This window comes from Sciurus vulgaris (genome assembly GCF_902686455.1).
Source record: "Sciurus vulgaris genome assembly, chromosome: 4".
Taxonomy (NCBI): Eukaryota; Metazoa; Chordata; class Mammalia; order Rodentia; family Sciuridae; genus Sciurus; species Sciurus vulgaris.
This window is the reverse complement of record NC_136464.1, coordinates 90,216,629-90,230,539: the sequence shown is the minus strand read 5'-3', so window position 1 is coordinate 90,230,539 and position 13,911 is coordinate 90,216,629. Positions and strand designations below refer to the sequence as shown.

Below are 13,911 nucleotides of genomic sequence, written 5' to 3'. Positions count from 1 at the left end.
GCACCTGCAGGCCTCTGTGTGTGTGTGTGTGTGTGTGTGCGCGCGCGCGCGCGCACGCGTAAGTGTAAGTATTTTCACTGGAAAGGATTCAAAACTAGGGGGAAAAAAAACTGGAGCACACAGGCAGCATTACACCATTCTTCCTTCTTGGAAAAATCCCTCAGCCTTATACAAGCCTCCTTTAAGCCCTCAGTCAGTTGGGCAGGAGAAAGGGGCGGTGGGCTTTCTCCTTTCAAGAACCAGTTATTTTCAGCTGCTGACTGGAGACGGTGCACGTCTGGATACGGGAGCATTTCCACTATGGGACTGGATACAGACACACGCCCGGCAGACTTCAAGAGTCTCAGACTGAGGAGAAAGCCCTTCCTGCTGCTGCTACTGCTGCCCCCGCTGCTCCTGAAGATCCACTCCTTTCATGGTTTTTCTTGCCAAGCCAGAGGCACCTTCGCTGCTGCCGCTGTTCTCTTTGGTGTCATCCAGCAGCTGGCTAGAGGATGAGACTCCCCAAACCCCTCACTTTCTTGCTTTGGCACCTGGCTTGGCTGGACCTGGAATTCATCTGCACTGTGTTGGGTGCCCCTGACTTGGGCCAGAGACCCACGGGGGCCAGGCCAGGATTGGCCAAAGCAGAGACCAAGGAGAGGCCCCCCATGGCCCGGAACATCTTTAGGTCAGGAGGTCCCAGCTATGGTGGGGGGGCCACCAACACCAGGGCAAAGGGAGACCCCAGGCAGACACAGGCCAAGAAGGATGAGCCCAAAAAGCTGCCCCCCAGATCTGGTGGCTCTGAACCCAAGCCAGGACCCCCTTCCCAGACCAGGCAGGCTGCAGCACAGACTGTAACCCCAAAAGGACAGCTTCCTGAGGGCAAGGCACCCCCAAAAGCAGGATCTGTCCCCAGCTCCTTTCTGCTGAAGAAGGCCAGGGAGTCTGGGCGCCCTCGAGAGCCCAAGGAGCCATTCCGCCCGCCCCCCATCACACCCCGCGAGTACATGCTCTCGCTGTACAGGACGCTATCCGATGCTGACAGAAAGGGAGGCAACAGTAGCGTGAAGTTGGAGGCTGGCCTGGCCAACACCATCACCAGCTTTATTGACAAAGGGCAAGATGACCGAGGTCCTGTGGTCAGGAAGCAGACCACATGTTTGACATTAGTGCCCTGGAGAAGGATGGACTGCTGGGGGCCGAGTGCGGATCCTGCGAAATAAGCCCTTGGACACGGCGAAGCCAGTGGACCCTGGTGCCAGGCGGGCTGCCCAGCTGAAGCTGTCCAGCTGCCCCAGCGGCCGGCAGCTGGCAGCCTTGCTGGATGTGCGCTCCGTGCCAGGCCTGGATGGATCTGGCTGGGAGGTGTTCGACATCTGGAAGCTCTTCCGAAACTTTAAGAACTCTGCCCAGCTGTGCCTGGAGCTGGAGGCCTGGGAACGGGGCCGGGCTGTGGATCTCCGCAGTCTGGGCTTTGACCGGGCTGCCCGGCAGGTCCACTAGCAGGCTTTGTTCCCGGTGTTTGGCCGTTCCAAGAAACTGGACCTGTTCTTTGATGAGATTAAGGCGCACTCAGGCCAGGATGATAAGACTGTGTATGAGTACCTGTTCAGCCAGCGGCGGAAACGGCGGGCTCCGCTGGCCACTCGCCAGGGCAAGCGACCCAGCAAGAACCTCAAGGCCCGCTGCAGTCAGAAGGCCCTGCACGTCAACTTCAAGGACATGCGCTGGGATGACTGGATCATTGCACCTTTTGAGTATGAGGCCTTCCACTGTGAGGGACTGTGCGAATTCCCCTTGCGCTCCCACCTGGAACCCACGAACCACGCGGTCATCCAGACCCTGATGAACTCCATGGACCCTGAGTCCACACCACCCACCTGCTGTGTGCCCACGTGGCTGAGTCCCATCAGCATCCTCTTCATTGACTCTGCCAACAACGTGGTACATAAGCAGTATAAGGACATGGTTGTGGAGTCTTGTGGCTGCAGGTAGCAGCACTGGCCCTCTGTCTTCCAGGTTGGCACATCCTGAGAGCCCCTCCTTGCACTCCTGGAATCACAGAGGGGTCAGGAAGCTGCAGCCACAGCATCTACACAACCCGCATGAAAGGGGATTCCAGCAGCCTTGCTCACTCTGAGTGTGACTTGGGCTCAAGATCTCCTGCTATTCACAAGTCCCCCAGTCTGAAGATTTCTGCCCTTCTGCTACTATGACGGGGAGGGAGTCTCAGGGGACAGACTCTGCATGGAACTGAGACTCAGAAGACAGTGTTTTCCAATGAGACTCAACCTGTCATCTCTCCTAACTGAGACCTCTTGACCTTTGGACTCTCCAGGGGGTCTGGTGCTACCCTAAGCATCTGGTGGGAGAGACACAGGTGTCACCTCCTCTTTCAATCACCTTTGTGCCTGGTGACTTTCAATCCCTAAGGCAGATGAGATGCTGATTGGGCTGGCGTGGGAGAGGGGAGAGGACTTGGGCAAGGGTGAGGAGTATGAGGCTGTTAGACTGTTAGATTAAAATGTACACTGATGAGAAAAAAAAAGATGACAGATTTGATGATTAATTAAGCATTAATTAATCCAGAGCATTCATAAGATAACATAATGGAGACACCCACAAGATAACCTTTACATGGTCCTTCATATATACAAAACACCTTTTCATCTCCTTTCTTCTTGACCTCCTCAACAGAGGGAGCTAAATATATAGCAGATTTTTCAATTTCGATTTTTCAAATGAGGAAATAGAATCTCGGTGAGGTTAAATGACTTGTCCAAATCCCACATCAAGTAAGTTATGGCACCAGAAATTGAACAAGGACTTCTGAGGCCATGATGTGACTGATTGATATCCTGGTGCATTAAATCACCAGCAGGAAAGACCATCTTTTACACATGAGCAAACTCAGGTCTGATAGTTGTTGTTACATATACTCTAACCTTCTCAGGGACAGTTCTCATGCTTTATTTTATGTGAAAAACAAAGAAACCTCTCCTCCATGCTTAGCAATCCATCTTTAAGCATACTCATTTATGTTTCACATGACTGAGTTCACTGTGCAGGGAATCATCAGGGTATTATTCCAAATGGAGAAAAATCAGATAAAACCCAGTGTTCCTGGCTGCAGCCTGTGTGATTATGAACACGATACTGTCCTTACAGTAGGATGCCAGAGTGAATAGACACTGCTGCCTTTGAAAGGATGAGCATTCGCTTTGACCTAATAACTATCTGTCGCTGGGTACAATTATCTTTCTCCAAGTGGCACATTATTATTTGACACATTAATTGTTGTGTCATTTCTTTCTGAAAAGCATGTTGGGTGTCTAATACAGACCAGAAGCTTCATGAATTATCCATGTCAGGGGGCTGCAGCACTAGTTTACCTTTCCAAAATAAAATAACCCCATCTTATCTCCTTCTTTCCCTGACCACAGGCAGACCTGTGCTGCCCTATGACCTCAGTGCTTTCTTCTTGTTCCCTGGTATTCTGATAAATATCAGCAATCGTGCATTTACTCATTACAGCCATGAAAGCTTTCCTCCTCTTAGGTAAACCACAGAGACATCGCTTTGCAGAATGGAACTCTTTATGGCTTGGTTTCTGCCCAGGAGGCACTGCACAAGCGTAATAAGGTGGTCTGCTGTCTCTGCATCTACTCCCACCCTGGTTCCTTTTCACTCTTCTAGGAAGGGGTCTGCATGGGCTGTTTCCAGACGTGAAAGTCTCTGGCCCTGGCCAGAGCTCAGCACTCAAGTCTGGATGATCTTCCATTGCTGCAGCTGCTCCCTGGCAGCCCAGGCTGGATGATGGGCTGGCAGTCCTGGTTCGCCTCTGGGCCTGTCATCTGCCGTGTTGTTAGACCACTGATGGGCTCTCTCTGCTTGCCCTTTAAGCCTGTGCTTCCCTGTCTTCCAACTTTGGCTGCTACTAGAGGATAAAAATCAAGCAGCCACACAGACCTTCATCTCTTTTCAAATCCCAGTGGTTGAAGCAATCTCACAGCAGGAAACAGAACCTCCCCATTGTCTTCCCAGATACCTTCGGTGTGCATATTCCATAGCAAATTACTGTTTAAAAAAAATCAGAATTAGAATGTATTTGATATTCCATACGTTGCTGCTAGTTAATGCTGTGCCACCCTAAAGACTCATCTCCCCTTTTGGTTTTAATTGGATTCTTTTTTGTCTTTTTCATTTCAGTTTGCACCTGACTCTGACATATTCTGCCGCTGATTACCAAGTGAGTTGTTCGGTGAGCTAGAGGTATGATAAATTAAATATGATATGTATTACTGAATCCATCTTTGGCTGCTTCATGGTACATTATAATTTGGGAAGGGACTATTAAAATAAAATATTAAAGAATAAGCAGAAGCAGCCCACTGTTAACATGTCCAATGGCAAGAGAAAATTACAGCTTTCATTGTATATGTGGCACCATCTGCCTCTTTGCCGAGGCTCAGCCTTCGGCTCTCCCAGGGGAAATAGCTGTGGATAAGTTATTCGATTAGAACAGCATTAATGGCCAGCTACCTTGGAGAATTGGGTTGATGATGTTGTGATTATCCTGCTCTACATTCCTTCAGGTCTCCAGCAGGCTGCAGTGCATGGCAACTTCCTTAAGTGTTTACCACGCCCTACAGTTGAGGTGAACAATTGAAATGAAGAATATCAAGGATTCCTGAAAGAAAATCAATTTTGAATGAACTTTTGTTGCTTAGCCACAGCTCCAATATTCTGAGTCATACTGAATTTTTGTGGACTTTCATCGAATTAAGTGACAGAAATGGCAGTAGGGAGGAAAGTGAATTTCATGATATGCATTTAACCTGTGGCATGGCACAAAATAATTCTTCATGTGCGATTACAAGGTAGAAAAATACTCAGGCTTCCTCAAATAGGATATTAATCTTAGGGATAGGAAAATCTCATAGGGGCATACTGCTTTCTTAATAGAGACTACAGCTGTTCTTCAAAAGCATTTGTATCATAAAAGGTAATAATTATGTCAGTCTCCCAAAAGGTTAGGTCCCTTTACAGATCATGCCAGCCAACCAGTTGGCTTCCTAAACAAGAGCTTGTTGAGAACATTCATTGTTATCTTTAGGATTCTCTGGTTTGTGACTAGATCAATGATATATCTCTTGCTTAATCAAAACAAAACAAACCAAACAAACAAACAAATATATATATATATATATATAGTATTTGGGGGCTGGGGTGCAGTTTAGTGGTAGAGCACTTATCTAGCATGCACAAGGACATGGGTTTAATCTGCCCAAAAAGTGTTTTGCAAAATATATATTTAGTATTTTTCTTTATTTTTTAAAAAATGATAGGTGTTTATTAAAGAAAATTGGACACAATGCCAAAAAAATATTAAAAAATTAAAATCCAAAATCATTTATTATCATGCCCCTTATAAATATGTATATATTCATACACCCTCACATACCAAATATTTTCTGGGTGCTTATTTGCACTCCAGGGGCAGTGTTGATAATGTCCTGTGACTGTTGACTGAGCAAGGAACTCGAATGTGACCCTTATCACTGGTTCAGATGCTAGTGTCTTTGGAAGATACCTGTCAGTATTTCAGTATTCATGAGTTATTATAAGATCATATATTTTGCCCTTTTTGTATGTATGCGCTGGCAGTATTTCAAATTAATCATTTTTAAGAGCTTCTTAAATATTAAGACATTAACCCTTTATTGCAAAAACATTTTTCCCCGCATGTCATTAATTTTCACTTAGTTTATGATATTTTGGATATTCAAAATATTATTTGTAAGTAGTCAGATCTGCTTTTCACCAGTGTGGTTTTCTACCACAGTATGTTTAGAAAGTCCTTCTTTGCTACAGACAAGTTAAATATTTACTCATATTTTCTTGTTTTAAAATTTGGAATTCTTTTCTAACTATTTAATCCATTAGATATAGATGTTCCACAGCATCCATCAGTGTTTGGTCTCAGAATGCCCCCATGGTTACCAAAATACTTAAATGTTCAGACCTTTATGTAAAATGGTATAGTATTTGCAAATAGCCCATGCATATCCTCGCGTGTACTTTAAATCATCTTTAGATTACTTATAATACTTAAGACAATGAAAAAATTTCTTATATTTATTTTGGGGATAGTGACAAGGAAAAATCCTATATATATTTAATACAGATGTAATTTTTTCCCCTGAATATTTTTGATTCACAGTTGGTTAAATGCAGAACTCACAGTAGAGAGAGTGACTGTATGTATGTTCATATGCATGAATGTAATTATTTAGTACTAAATAGTCAAAAATAAATGCATCTATGAGAACAGATTATATTATCAAAACCCCTAATATCTCAGTAGTAAAACACAATTTTTTTCTGCTCCTGTGAAGTCTACATGTGGCCTAGAATCTCTTGGACAGATATCCTGTGCATGGTAATCTCAGTTTTCCAGAATGCAGCAATCTTATGGCAACTCTATCTCAATCAAAAGCTTTAGGTTCACCATAGAAGGAAAGGAAAGGATGGAAAACTGCATATCAACCCCCATGTGCTCTGGGCCTAGAAGTCATGCTTCTCTCCTCACAGACACAGCCCTGCGAAGGGACCAGTCATCTAACCCCACCCACTGAAGAAAGTACAGGGGAAATGTGGGTAAGGACTTGTGGTACTCGGTCACAGTCTACCCTTTCATTTCTCCGAATATTCAGTTCACTCACCCTTGGGCACAGATATTACAATTACACCCACCTCCTAAGTTAAATTAAGTTTGTCATAAAGCTGCCTCCATATATACTATAAATTTGACCCAAAAGTTTCTCTGTACATAATTAATTTGATTGTAAACAGATTATAATCTACCCTTGCAAGAAGTAGCCAAATCTTAGCCAATCAAAGCAGCCCAGTATAGTCAACCTTAGATCACTACTCAAAACTTCTTTAAATAAGGTCAACACCAAGATTTAACAGATCCGGCTATCTTTGTACCTCATTTCCACTTTTTTGCACATAACTTCCCTCTCCCTACGAAATGTTACCCAGCCATGTGGTGGCTCCAGCGTTACTCAGAAACTATTCTGATTCTGTGGGCTGCCCAGTTCTCAAATCATTCCTAGTTCAATTAAAGTCTTTTGAGTTTGTGTCTAAATATTTTTTATTTAATACTCCTCTCCAAAAGGGACACCTCCAAAATCTCCCACTCATAACATCAAGCACCAAGTCCAGAATCTCAGGGTGGTATATGGTATTCTCTATATCAAGTCTAGAAGTTGCTCCCTTAGCTCTGGAAACCTATCAACAAAAATAGAAAACTATCTACCATTCACACATCCAATGACTGAAAATGGAAATTAATTTCTAATCCTGAGAAATTTTGAATTCCTTCTAAGCAGATATTTAATGAGCCTGCTACCTTGATTAATCCCTGACTCTGCTCTCCTGGACAAGCTGAGTTAGCCCTTATTCTCTATGACTTCTGGCTCCACCTTCAGGGAGTTTTTTTTTTTTTTTTTTTCCTTTTAATTATCTGTTATGGTTTGGATATGAGGTATAAATGCTCCTTCTAATGCAGAAATATTCAGAAATGAAATGATTGGGTGGTAATGGTTATAACCTGATCAGTCCATCCTACTTTGAATGTACTGACTGGGTGGTAAATGTAGGCAAGTGGGGTGTGACTGGGAGAGATGGATTACAGAGGGCATACACTGAACAAATGCATTCTTCCTGTGGCCCTTCCCCTCTCTTGCACTCTGCCTCCTGACACCCCACCCCCCATGAGATAAGCATTATTCCTCTGTTGGTCCCTGTGCCATGATGTGCTGTCTCATGTTAGACCCAGAACAATGGAGTTGATCTTCTATGAACTGAAACTTCTGAAACCATAAGCCTGAAATAAATTTTCCCTCCTCTAACTTGTTCTTACCATGTATGTTGGTCACAATGACACAATAGCTCACTAAAACAGAAATTGTTACCAAGAAGTGAGGTTGTTACTATGACTAACCTAACCATGTGATTTAGAAGTCTTTGGAGCTGGTTTGTGGGAAGAATTTTGAAAAGTTTAGAGATGAAAGCTGAAAAAGCTTTAAATTCATTTTAAAATGAGTGCTAGGGAATATGCAGCTTTCTTAGCCCACTTCTTATCAAGTGCTCAATAGTTCTTTTTGAGCCCTATCACTTTCAAATACTTTATTCTTTGCCAATATAACACTTAAAGCTTTGTTGGCTTCCAACTTGCTTGATCCCTATAAATTCCATATGCCAGTAATTACAGCTACAATACTTTGCCTAGCATCGTTCTCAGATCAACTGCATTTCTTTGAATTCTTGTGCCCACACCTCTTGCAGCTTAAGGAGGTCGTAAATACCTTGAATCTATTTGGATTTGGTGGGAGAGCTGAGCCCTTAAGCTCTTTTACCTGAGCATTTTTCCAAATGGAAAAGATCACTGGGTCTCAGGACCTTAGTTTGATCTTTACCCTGAGGCATTTTATTCTACTAAAAACTTAACAAGTCAAAGTGCATGGAGATTTTTGTTGTTTTTGCTGTTTATTCATTGTTTTCTGTAGTGGACTCAATTTTAAAGTCTTTTGCCATTTATCTCTTACTGTATAGGATTGAAAAGAAATTACTGTTTCCACTTATTCAAGGACACCAAATATCTGCACTATTTCTTTTTATTCTTGCTTACAAAGAAGCAGGTCTTTTCAGAGCTGCATTTCTTATGATTCTTTCCCAGGCATGGCCCATAACAACCAGCATACATTTATAAGATTTGTCTTGCAAATTCTCACAATAGACATATATGTTCATTAGGTGCACATTATGCTTGTTATCAGAAGTGACAGTATTACCAAATGTCTCCCCATTGCAAAGTGGGACTCCATCTTTCTAAACATAAATGTCTGCAACACAAGCAAGAGCATGGATAATCAATCATTCACTGGCTCCTACTTGGTTTATGAAAGCAAGTTACCCTCTAGAACATATTCCCTTGTGTTTCCACACAGAAGAGATTTCTTGAAGTGTTAGTAATTATCTAGACATCTCTATGCCAATAAACTTGTATTTTCTCCATAGAACGAATTTCACAAAACATTTCATTCAATAATATGTCCTCTTCCTGTGCTACTTTTTAAAATGAAGCATTTCAGACATACTCAGGGTTATAAAGAATAAGTGAACCAATATTTATGTATACCCCCTGTCCGATACCAGAAATAAAATTCACCAATAATCCATCTAACTGCATGCATTCAGTCCTCTTGAGTTATCTCTAATCCAGAACTGTGTTTAAACATTCCCATATACTTTGTACTTTTACTACATATCCATGTGTTTGGCCAGTTAAAAAATTTGTGTTAGAAACTTTCAAACAGCAACACAGAAAGAATAATCAATGAATTGATGTACTCATCAACCAGCTTCAGATTTGTCAGTTTTGTTTGCCTTCGTCCCTTACATAATTTTTGTTTGCCTTCGTCCCTTACATAATTTTTGGTGGGTGAAATATTCAGTTTTCTGTATATTATTGAGCATTGTACAAATAATATTACATTTAGGCCTTCTGCAATACAGTATCTTTTTGTTCAGTACTTGTAAAATTCATCCTTGTGTCTATGAACATATCTAAGTAATTCATGTTACTATTATACAGAATTTAATTATATTTATATGGTATAACTTATCCATTCCTATTGGATAACATTTAAATGCTTTTTATTTCATGCCCCTACAAACACTACTGCAACAAATATTTTTGAACATGTTCTCTTGTGCTCCAGTGTGAGAATTTCTCTATGATATAAATGTGGAAGTAATTATGTTATAGGTTATGCATATCTTCAACATTTCAAAATATTAACTTTATATTAAAAAATGAGTTGACTGTATATGAGAGGTCTTATTATTCCACATCCTTGCCAAGAATTTTAGTCATCATCACTTAAATTTTTTTTGATAAATGATGTGCCTTATATTATGTGTTGTGGGATTTATCACATTTTACTGATTATTAGTGAAGATATGAATCTTTATATGTTTCCTGGGTACTAGGGTGTCTTTTTTGTAATTTATCTATTTATATATATATATTTTTTTTTTGGGAGGGTTAAAAATTTTATTTTATCAGGGTTGATATGACTGGTTTGGCATATACCAAATATGAGGTAAAAAACAATCTATCAAAGCTAGTAATAAAAATAATTTCCCAGTACTACACTTACATAAACTCTTAAATTAGATTTCATTTTTAAATAACCATTTAAAAATGGGTTACATTGGAAGCATTTTTTCATATAAATTTTTAATACTTCTGACTTTGGTTATAATTAGTTTTTAACTTGAGTAGAATGTGCTAGAAAACCAGAACTGATATATATTTTCATATATCCAAATATCTAGCCATTTGATTCTGAAAATAAATTAAGTTCTTCTGCATCTGTATTAATGTTTATAAGCTGAACTACAACATAAATTCTTAATTTAAAAAAATCTGCCTGTATAGCAATCAAAGTGAGGTGGGTGGATGCATATGTGAACCAATTATAAGAACAGAGTGAGAAGCCCCATATATAGAAATACAAAAGATGAGGAGTTAAAAGAAAAAATTTAAGACTCACTTTTTCGTAGGAAGGAGCTATACAATTATTGATCCCCAAAGGAATGCCAGTTCTTAATAAAATAAATAAAATTTGAAAGGTTTCCTATGGACTTTTAACCTAAAGATGAGGAACACATAGTTAGCCAGTGATAACAAACAGTCCATGAAACTATGTCAATAAGAAAGGAAAGCAATATTGCACTAAAAGGGGACCTTTATAGGATTAATCCACTTTCACTGACTCAAAGTGACTAGCCATTTCCTGTGTGCTTTGGCATACCTGGCTTGCTCTATGTTTCGGCAAGTGGACAATACTTGATCAATGAACCTGTGCTCCATTTCTAGGCCCAAAGAATCTGGAGCTGGGGTCCGTTTCAAGCCTTTGGTTTCCTGGGAATAGCCTTGCTTGCTTGAGTCATTCAGTCCATCTATTTCCATTGCCTGAGACAGCCGAGGATCTGCTGGGATGAGGGGCAAGTCACTCAAAGTCTCCCAGGGCTGTCTGCAGGTGGCAGCTGGGTCATGCTGTGAGGAAACCTACCGTTTAAGTGATGTTGAAGGTAGAAAACATGACGCCTATGACACCAAAGGGTTTCATGTCCTGGGTAAGAATCCATAAGATCTGTGCTGAATTCCACTTCTTCTTCAAGGAGATAGGGAAGATTTACCCTTAGTTCCTCTGTTGAAGCAGCTGCTTCTTCATCTTTTGGAAGAACTAGGGCTGGTTCATTTCTCAAAGGGTTTTTCTCCAATACAGAACTGTCTATCACAGTTTGATTAATCAAAGATTTTAACAAAAACTGGCAGTAGTGAAATCCACTGTGGTCTGAAGCATGCATGGATGCCCAATGTTTAGTAGAAGATAGTTCATCAAGAAGAATCTTGACATCTAGCTTGGCCAAGTGTTGTAAAACCCAGATGCGATGAGACCAGGCATCATAATTGCTTGGATATCTCCCTGATGCTTCACCACAGACTTCCATCTCTTCTTGTATTAGTCGCTGTGTCCTCGCTGCAGGAATTGTTCCCAAGTTTCCTTTGGTCACAAAGGAAGGCAAGGAAGTTTCCTGAATTAGGTGCTGTAGCACCCATCGCCTGTGAATCCATGTTTCTGGACTCTTTGGAAACTTAGTTAAGGCCAGTTTTCCTAGATGTAAGTCCTTTATTGGATTTAAACTGCCAGAGAGGATCAGCTCTTTCCTCACATTTCACGCTGTGGTAAAGTCTGGGCTTAAAAGCAGCAGAGTACACGTGACATCTATCAATTCATCTTTGTTCAACCACTGCTTTCTTGTTCTGTACAAAAGAAGCTTATTGTGGACATATGGTAAAAGGAACTTGACGCACCAGCTCTCCACACCAAGTTTGTTTTCAACCAGGACTATGGGACTCCGGTTATACTTTGCTTCAGGGCATGGGATCAGGCCAATTTCATCTACATGCGGGTTCCTCCTGAAGGCGTTGGTGATGTCCTTCACTACCCGCGCACCAGCACCGCCACCTCCTCGCTCTTCTCGACCATGTTGGCTGCGACCGCGGCGGCTCAAGCGCGCCTCCGGGAGAGCGGAGCCGCCTGCGAGAGTTCCGCGGGCTGCGCAAGCGCGCCAGCGCCAGTCTTTTTTTTTTTTTTTTTTTTTTAATTTGGGGGAGGATATATTCCAACTTGGGGGAAGGGTGAAGGCGTTTTAGCTGTGCAGCTCAATATGACATTTCCTGAGAAGTTCTGCATGCCCCGCATTGGACAGGACAGGATGGAAGGGCCTGTTTCGCACTGGCTGGACTCTCCAAGCCCTGCCGCACACAGTGTGCGACTCACAGGCGGCCTCGGTGTCAAGCTGGCAGTGCTCCTGAGGCTTCAGTGTTTATCAGCTCAGCAGGTCAAAAGTCTGCAGACACTGGGTGGAGCAGCAGTAAGCCACAAACAAAGCTAACTGTCGTCCTCCCCTGGTGCAGCCCTGCCATCGGCGTCTCTCTCAAGGGAAAGAGCTTGGGGTAGACGATGGTAAACATGGGCTCACTACACCGGTGACAGTGCCCCAAGGGGCAGTGCAGCAGCTCCAGGGGACTTCTGGGTAATGAGATTGGAGACAAAAAGTTCAAATCTTTTAGAAATCTGTGATGGGCATGATATAGACTTCTCATGGCCAGCTCTTGCAGAGGCAGGACATGATCATTCTCTGTCCCTGTGGCTGGGAGGAAGACGGTCAGCTGCCCCGATGAAAAGGAGAGCAGCTTTACCTCAGACACTCGGATGGAGGCTCCGCAGCCACTGCACCCGATGACCTTACTGTACAGGTAAGATGGCAAGCCCTTCAGGTGAATGTTTTTATCCACATACACGTATTGCAGTTGTCGAGATCGACCTAAATCAAGTGGCAAAAATGCAAGACGATTTCCAGCCATGGAGAGCTCGTTGAGGCTGGGCAGCTGGCAGAGATGGCGCAGCACATACCATGGACGATTTCGGTCCACAGTGAGGTACTGCAGAGAAAGGCACAGGTGAAGCCGCTCAGGTAAAGTAAGCAAACGATTGGTAGAAATGTCTAGTGTCTGCAGCTCCTTCAAATCGCCAACCTCTGGAGGAATTGTAGTTGGTTATTTGCTAATCGAAGATGACGTAAAGCTCTCAGCCGACCAATTTCGGGGCAAACAATTTCTAAGGCATTGTCACTAAGATCCAGATACTGGAGTTTTACAAGGGACCCAATAGCTTCTGGAACCACAACTATGTTATTTGAGTGAAGGTACAGTTCCACAAGGTTTGGAAGCTTCTGAGCAAGGTTTTCTGGCAAGGTGGTAAGGGAGTTCCTTTTCATATAGAGTCTCTCCAAGTACTGCAGTCCTTCATCTTTCAGTAACTCCAATGGAAAATGGTGCAGATTCCTATAATTTAAGAACAAATTCTTGTGCTTTTCAAGCCTTGCCACAGAGATCGTCTTACAAAGTTCGGATGCCATGATTTATCATATTCCATCAGGAACAATGCAGCACTACATCTTGTCAAAATTGGTCAATTTCTCCGCGCCGGCACAGGCAGCGCTCCCAGGCGCGGGCGGAGCTGGACCTCTATTTATATTTTTGGCCCCCTTACTTAATTTTTCAAAATCTTTTATCGATCCATAGGAGCTCTTTATGTATTTGTAGATCTACTCTTTGTCAGTCATGCTAATTGTAAATATCTTTCCCAAATCTGAAGATTATTTTCTCACTTTGTTTCTGGTTTGCTTTAATTCACAGTTTGAATTTTTATGTTAATTAGGATTTGGGGTTTGTGCTTTCTGTGTTTTGTTTGGGATACTCTTCTTTCCTTGGATCAT

At 42.4% G+C, this 13,911-nt stretch overlaps 3 pseudogenes across 3 annotated transcripts; 1 reads left to right on the top strand and 2 right to left on the bottom strand.

Annotated features, from left to right (window-relative positions):
- Nucleotides 1-494: 494 nt before the first annotated feature.
- Nucleotides 495-1,980, top strand: LOC306660595 (growth/differentiation factor 5-like; annotated as a pseudogene). Its single transcript has one exon. The product of its transcript is annotated as a growth/differentiation factor 5-like (transcript).
- Nucleotides 1,981-10,110: 8,130 nt separating this feature from the next.
- Nucleotides 10,111-12,116, bottom strand: LOC306659026 (protein prenyltransferase alpha subunit repeat-containing protein 1-like; annotated as a pseudogene). Its single transcript, XR_013766635.1, has 2 exons — nt 11,136-12,116; nt 10,111-11,052 (listed from the first exon to the last, which is right to left on the bottom strand). The product of XR_013766635.1 is annotated as a protein prenyltransferase alpha subunit repeat-containing protein 1-like (transcript).
- Nucleotides 12,117-12,273: 157 nt separating this feature from the next.
- On the bottom strand, nt 12,274-13,652 carry LOC306658831 (leucine-rich repeat-containing protein 28-like; annotated as a pseudogene). Its single transcript has one exon. The product of its transcript is annotated as a leucine-rich repeat-containing protein 28-like (transcript).
- Nucleotides 13,653-13,911: the final 259 nt, after the last annotated feature.